General features: G+C 31.5%; 1 pseudogene; it reads left to right on the top strand.

The window, feature by feature from the left end:
* The first annotated feature begins 771 nt into the window (after positions 1 to 771).
* Positions 772 to 1,665, top strand: LOC118064556 (uncharacterized; annotated as a pseudogene).
* The last annotated feature ends 6,452 nt before the right edge of the window (positions 1,666 to 8,117 follow it).

Below are 8,117 nucleotides of genomic sequence, written 5' to 3'. Positions count from 1 at the left end.
AATAAGATCCTGTTGAAGCGTTCAGTAGGTTTACCCTCAATCTTATAGGAAATTTCGACAGTATTAAAATCCTATTAGATAATTTCCAATCCTATTGCAACGTTCAAAAGGACTCTTACATATCAAAGAGGAATCCGTTACATTTCAAAATCCTATTAAATTACATGCAGTCCGACTAATTCTATCGGCAATTCTGAGATAACAATATTCCCGTTGAATAATATCAAATCCTATTACGGTGCAGCGCTAAAATATCCGACAACAAAATAACAGCGATTAAATAACCGGGCGACAAAATAACCGTAGTAATAAAAGTGTAATACAACTCCATTTTGGAGTCTACTACTTTAGCGGCATGATGTATTGTTTGTATACACTCAACTTAAAAATTGTCAATTCACACCATACACAATAATTTATGATTATATAATAATCGCAACATCCTACGATACAATCCTCCATAAACATTAATATCAAATAATGATCATCAATTTCCATCATGAAAATCCTGAAATTAGCCACGGAAATAAACGCAACTTCACATTATAATATATATTAGCAAATAATGATGGATATCGTGTGACAAGCAACGGTGATAATATGCTATTTTATGACAGTGGTGCCAAAAAATTCAGATTTTTGATTTTTACGACACAACGTAATTTACGGTGTTTATCAACATGTAGTCAATGGGTAGGGGATGGCACATTTTTATGTGTGCCTTCCATCTTTGAGCAGTTGTATACGATTCATGGGCTGTTCAATGACAAAATGTTACCACTCGTCTACAAGTTGTTGCCAGATAAGTCAGAGCAAACCTATTCGGATGTACTTAATGTGTTGAAAGAACGTGAATCGAAGCTGAAACCTGATCGAATGATGGTTGATTTTGAAATGGCAGTTATTAACGTGTTTAATTTATATTTTCCAAATGTTAAAATACGAGGTTGTTTGTTTCATTTCTGTCAAAGTGTATGGCGAAATGTTCAGTTTCTCGGTTTACAAAAGCTCTATAATACCGATATACGTTTTGCTTTAAATGTGCGAATGTTATTGGCGTTATCATTTATTCCAGAAAATAATGTTATTCAAGCTTTTGATGAGTTTCTTCAGTCTAAGTATTATTGTGAACATGCAGATAATTTACAACAATTAGTAGAGTATTTTGGAAGAACCTGGGTTGGCATGAAAATGAATATTGGTAAAAAACGACTGAAACCATTATTTTCCATACCACTTTGGAATTGTTATGACGCAGTAATCAATGGTTATATACGAACTAATAATTCAATTGAAGGATGCCATGGTTCCTTCAACAGAAAAGTATGAATTAGTCATTCTAGTACCAGTAGATTCATAGATGTGATGAAAATGGAGCAAACAGCTGCTGATGTTTACATAACACAATCTACTACAGGTCTTGAAATAGCAGCAAAACGTAAAAGAGCATATGTAGATCTCAATCATCGGCTCAAAGAGATTGTATCATCGTATAATAAGAAAAAAAAAGGTATCATATTTACACGATATTGCATCAATTCTGAATTTAAATTATTAAGATGGCCGATTGATATGTTCAAATATCGCCATAGTCAGTGTGTAAAAATACCATTGTCTTATATCTTTGTATCTGCAATGAAACGAAAGATTGCGTTGGTGCAGTGAATTGAAGTTGACAGTAATGTAATAATTTAATTTGACAGGATGAGAGTGTAAGAAAGAAATCGAAGAGCTTAATAATTTGAGTGATAAAGTTTTTTGTTTTCATGAATATGACAAAGTATTATTTTCGAAATATTTATTTTATTTGTTAATTTCTATATTCAAAATTAAAAAGTATGTATATGAGTGAAAAGTAACATTAATCAATTATACTTCTTAGATAAAACTGTTGAAATTATATGAAATATGATTCAATGAAAATGTAAAACATTGATGTTAACCAGTTATGTAATTATTAAATAATAATTGTTGATAGAAAAATTAATTTTTCAAAGATAAAATTGGAGTTAATAGTTTATTGTAACCATTAATCGTAGAGACGTGTAACGTAGTTATCTTATCGCGTGTTTATTTTGTCGCGGTTATTTTGCTGTCGAAAATTTTTGTATAGAACCCCTGTTACAGCATCGAATATGATTCTGCATTATTCTATAGGTATTTCTTAGTCGATAATATTCCCATTACATTCTATCAAGTCCTATTGGAAAATTGAATAGGATTCTGCGTACCTCAATAAGATAATGGAATAGAATCAAGGCAATTTCTATAGAAAAAAAACCTTCAATAGAATTCGATAGAAATTTTCCTATTGAACACTTTTTCCGAATAAGATTCTTTAAGCGGGGTACTCTTCTTTTCTATCTTCACCTAAACTACAATAGACAGTTTTTTTATTCAAAATTCTATCACTTACTTCGAATGATCTGAATGTCATGTGACTAGCCTAAAATGACTCTGAAATATATATATATAAGTTTACAATATATTCAATTACAGAATATTTCAGCGACTTCTTATGATTTAATGTTGCGTAGTCGTCGTCATACAGCAATATATGTGACTCATTTTTGACATTTTTCTGATAAGCTTCGAGACATGATTGAGACTTTTTTTTTACAGCAATAACAATTTTCATTTGGTTCCATTCCATTTCTATAAAAGCTCAAGATTTTTTTCGCATCTATTGATTTAGCATCAACGAATTTTTTTTTTTTTTTCGAACACTAATAAGTTGTTTGACTTTGCAAAATTCAGAAATTTAGCCGCCCGTCTCTATAAAAGAGCCGATAAAGCAGCATAGCTGTCACTGGTGATATAGATATGCTGCCTATTGCAATCCCTACTAACAATATGCGTTGCCCACATCGATATTGCATAGACTTCTGCCTGGAACGGACACATCCCGGCCCAAGGTGTAGGATTTCGTTACCCACGGTCCATAGTACCAAATTCCGGCTTCAGTCTCTTTCCCTCTGGTCTTCGCTCCATCCACGTACCAGACAGGCCTCTTAGAAGTGAGCGACTTGTCGCCTTCCTCCATCCAGGTCCGTCCGTCCAGGAAAACGACTTCATACCGAGGTGAGAACTTCAGCATTATGGGGCAAGGGTCGACTCTTTTGATATTGGAGTCCTGTAGGGTCCTCTGAGGCCAGTATCGCTACATGCCCTGCTCGAAAGCTTCTCCACTGTCTATTACTTCTCAGGCGGATAGCTGCGCTCTTCATTAACGCCTCCACCGTTAGCTCCGATGAAGGAGTGCTCAGTAGGCAGCCCAATAAATTGAATACAACTAAACAAATAAAATCTAATGTTGAAAGTAGATTTTTGGTATATAACAATCGAATATTGAGAAAGAATAAAATAATATAAAGTTATTAAATTCAGATACTTTATAGAATTGAAGCAGAGTTGAACTGCGTGGCGTTCTATTGAAAAAATGAGGTGGTCGAATTTTTTCTAAAATTTTGTCTATTTCTGAAATCGATTCTTTAACACTCCGATTTCCTGTTTTTTTTTATCCATGAGTTGAAAAATTGATTTTCCACACCCAGAAGAACAGAATGCTTATATTCAGGCAGTAAACATGTTCCGAGATCAAGCGAGGGCAAAGCTGAAATAATAGACAATCCTTTCACTCCTTTTTTATGTTGAAGATTATTATTCAAAACCTCTAGAGCTCGTTTTTCCATTCGAAGAACATTTCTATGACGAAGTGGTTCTTCAAGAAGAATGTAAGCTCGAATTCTCTTCAACTCTTCTACACTGTTGAGTTTTGGTTTTATAAGAATTACAACCATATTTTCCGCTCAAGCACATAATTTTCTGAATTTCAGCTCTAGCTGGTGCATCTGCTATGAATAGAGGAGCAATAATTCTTGAAGTACATCTTTTTCTTGTAACAGGATGCATCCAAGTAATATCTTCATGGAGGCTCATGATAAGTTCTTTACAGAAAGGTTGCAAAAAAGTATTCATCAAAGGCTTTCTATTTGTATTATACCAAAGACCAGTTATACAAATGAATGATTCTCATAAATATTCAGGTAGCTCTGCAATCATGAACATTCAAGGCCAGCAATGACTTTTTGCACTTTTGACAAGAGAAACCCCATCAGTATTCAGTATTAAAGTTAAATCATATTCATTTTTATCTGACGTGACTCGAAGAGCAAGAGATACGGTAGTGTCTCGTGCGCCAAGCATAAATCGCTGCCATCTTGCTCTTACGTCACAACGAAGCACTACCATATCTCTATACAAGTTATAGGATGATATCTTGCAAATTATAATTTTTAAAATAAAAATATTTGTCTTATTATACCATAAACATAGGCTGAAATTAAGAATTTGCACGGAAAGCAATTGTTGGCTTTCGATTAAGCATACTATGAAGTATCATCATTGCTTCATTCATAATATACGAAATTGAATAAATTTTGTTACGCGAAAATTGAGTAAAATGAGAGTTTATTCATAGAGCGATCATACGTTTTTTTCTATCAAGTTGGTGATCAGAGTTTTTGATTGCTATGAAGTTCTCTTACTAACGGATTATAAAGTTGGTAACAAGTTAATTTTGCTCGAGCACGAATATACAAATAATGGTTGCTGATATGTACAAAAAATCGTGAAACCTTATCAAAAAAAGCCCCTTCCTTCTGGACTGTACAATAATGTGCGCCGAGCATAAATAACGACAATGATGAAATTACAAAAAGTCCTAAAATCATTAAACACCAATTATTTGAAACTAAGAATCAACAATATTTAAAATGAATTATTTTTTTCGGTTTTTTTTTTTGAAAAACAATTTAGTACGTCTAATGACACAATAAACGTAACAACCAAAAACTTGATGTGACTGTTATTTATTTATTGGCCTGAATATTTCCAAAATTTTGTGCTTCTATAAAATCTTAACAGTTTATAGATTTTTTTCGGAACAGGTGAATGCAAGCTTGACGAATTATTTTCTTCATTTGATCACATCGTGATGTGTACGTGCTGTAGAAATTTCTATGAAGCGAAGATACAGCTCACAGTAGTAATAAAATAACGATAATGCTGGTATTTGAAATGAAGCTGTAACTTATAATAATAGAAATATGAATATTTTTCGTTGTTTTAACATACAAATTTTAATAATAAAAGATTATGTTTCTGGCAATGTTGTCAAAAACGGAGAAAGCAAAATGTCATGCAGAGCACTCACTAAAATAATTGATTTCCACTAGCTATACTGTATATAAAACTAGAGCGAACTTTCTATAGTTCATGGAACACTGTCAATTACTCCCTAGAATAATTTATATTTCATCAAATACATTACTTGTAATGAATTGTCTTCTTTATGCCTTGGTGTGAATATGAAAATTATAAAATAATTATTAGATACAAGAAAAACTCTGTTAAACACTATTTTAACCGTTCAAACAAACTATCAGTATACATACCACAGTACAATTACTGATCTGTAATTGTAAAGCGTAATTTAAAAACTCTTTCTCTTTTTGAATAATATGCAGTGAAATCATTGATCAAAAATGATTAACTATTATATTTTTAATATTGTATCTTTCCATTAAACTTAATATAACGATTTTTTGTCATTTTTGATGCTCGACACATAAATGCTGAACAGTGTTTATATATTAATTAAACTGAAAACTATGTGTAAAAAATATTTAAATATCTAGAAGCGTTAAATAGAGTAATTTCTTTTGTGCAGATATTTTTGTGACATAATTGCATGAGTATCAACATTCATTTGTCAATTATCAGTTATCATTTTGTGTATGTTCAATTGCCAAAATTATTTTAAATCTTCGGATAAAATATTGATACAAAAAATGTATCTCATTTTGTGTAGTACAAACGATTTTTATGATAAAGTAAAAGATCAATATATAATTAGTGAAAAAACTGAATTAAAAAATGGTGATGATGTGATTTTCTTATGAAAAAAAAACAACATAAAGGAAAAATAATAATGCATTTAGGTAAACTTACTGAATTTTTCATTCTAGAAAAAAAATTTGGCTGTCAAGTGTTTCTAAATTAAGTTTTGTTAGTGTTACTTTAGTTGTCTACTGTGTACATGTTTTTCAGACATAAAAGCCAAGATAAACGCGAGAAGAAAGAAGCTGGAAGATGAATCAGTTGAATCTTCTTCATCCGAAGGAAGTCCTACAGCATCAAACTCTTCTGGGCTGAATAAACGTCAACGAAAACGCAGTATAGAATTTTTTTGATAAACTTCCGATTTCAAATATTTTATTTCGTTATGAATAAAAAATAATAATGATGATAATATTCTACAGAAACAAACACGGGTCAGAAATAAAAATATCCAAGCTCTGAAAGCGATTAATGATCGACTGAATAAAAATCCTATCTAAACATCTTCTAAAGGAATCATAATTATTTCTGATGAGTTGAAAGGTTCAGATAATAACATTGTCAAAAGAAGTAATAAAGATAAAGAGAATATAAAAAAAGTAAACACAATAGAGACGAAAATAAATAATAATCATACAGCCAAAGCAGATTCAGAAAAAATAGAGTCTGATGAAGAATTAAATGATGATGATGTATGTAAATCGGTGGACTATTAAGTATACGGACTGCACGCTCCAAAGGTAATTTTAAAAATATTTTTCTCTCAGTCCATATATATTTATTGTATATTCAAAAGTTGAAGAAGTTACTGACTACCCAAAGGAAATCTAACTTTTAACTCAAGTTTATCATTCTGTTATTTTTTTTACCCCAACAAACTTTATAAAAATAGTAATAGTTAATGTAAAGAATGACAGTTTCAATTTTTATATTATTAATATTTTCATTTTTAGATGAAGCACATCGGAAATAACATTTTTTGTAAAATATCCGGTTATATAAACGCAAAATACCACATCACAAATCAAACCCAACTTATAAGAAAATTAAAGGTGTTTCCATTCCAGAAGGAATCATTGGCGACACGGCAACAGGTCAGGTTTGGTTACTTCATCTAAAAGCTAGAACAGCTATTATAGGTAATGCCATGCATAAATCTTCGATGTACAGGTCCGATTCAACCATTCATCTTTAAGTTACTGTGTAACTTTAATTTTCACTAATCTCTTTCACGTAAAAATTACAAATTTTATCAACTCATATAGACATTTTCTTACAGAGAGAGCCAAACACATAGCACGAACTAAACCATGGGGAGAATTTCCTTATGATAAAATAAACAGTACCAAATCACAAAAACTATGGGAGATGAAAGAAAGGCAATACAGCAGAGCAATAAATTAGAAGGAAGCGAAAATCAAAACAAAAAAAAGCTAATAAAGAAGAGAAATGAATCTAAAGATAAAAAAATGACGGAGAAAAGATGATAAAGGAAAGTAGTCAATCGGATAATGAGAGAGAAGATAAAAAAAAGTAGTGAATCAGCAGATAAGACAGAAGAGAAAAAAATGATGAAGAAAAGTGTTCAATCAAATGATGGAAGAGAAGAAAAAGAAAAGATGATGAAAGAGAGCAATAAATCAGAAGATGATTAAAGAAGAAGAGAAAAAAACTTTCTAAAATATTGTAAAATATTTGTATGTCGCCATCTAATGACCAATAGACCAACGACAGTTTTATAAGTTTTTGACGTTGCTTGACGATTAGAATGTTTATGGCAACGAAGGGAAAGTTTGTTTATCTTAAGTTTTTTACTGAGACTTGAGTTGACTGGACGTCTTCTCTTTAATTAATTAAAAGTTGACAATCATAAATAAACATTTTCATTTCTTTATTATTTTTTGAAGTTATTATTTGGATTTATTTTACATTGGTGTCAGAAAGTGGTTCGTTTCGCGTGCCGTGAATATTTTCATTAGTGAATTTTGGAGAATTTTTGAATTATCATGCCAAAGAGCCCAAGTCGCATGCAAACTCGAGCTAGAAGGAGGACTCAATTTGCCGATTATATTGGAAAAGGTACTAATGGAGGACTTCTAGCTTTAGAGATGAGATTGAATCGGTCAAAAGAGAGGTTGGACAGGGATCAAATTCGTTTGGAGGAGAGTCGAAAGGAGACTCAATACTTATTCCGAGAGATAAAGAATTTAATTACT

The sequence above is a fragment of the Chelonus insularis genome, unplaced genomic scaffold (genome assembly GCF_013357705.1).
Source record: "Chelonus insularis isolate UGA/USDA-ARS -01 unplaced genomic scaffold, ASM1335770v1 contig_23_pilon, whole genome shotgun sequence".
In the NCBI taxonomy this organism is placed as follows: domain Eukaryota; kingdom Metazoa; phylum Arthropoda; class Insecta; order Hymenoptera; family Braconidae; genus Chelonus; species Chelonus insularis.
Note: the sequence above shows the minus strand (reverse complement) of the source record. Positions and strands in the feature narration are given on the sequence as shown.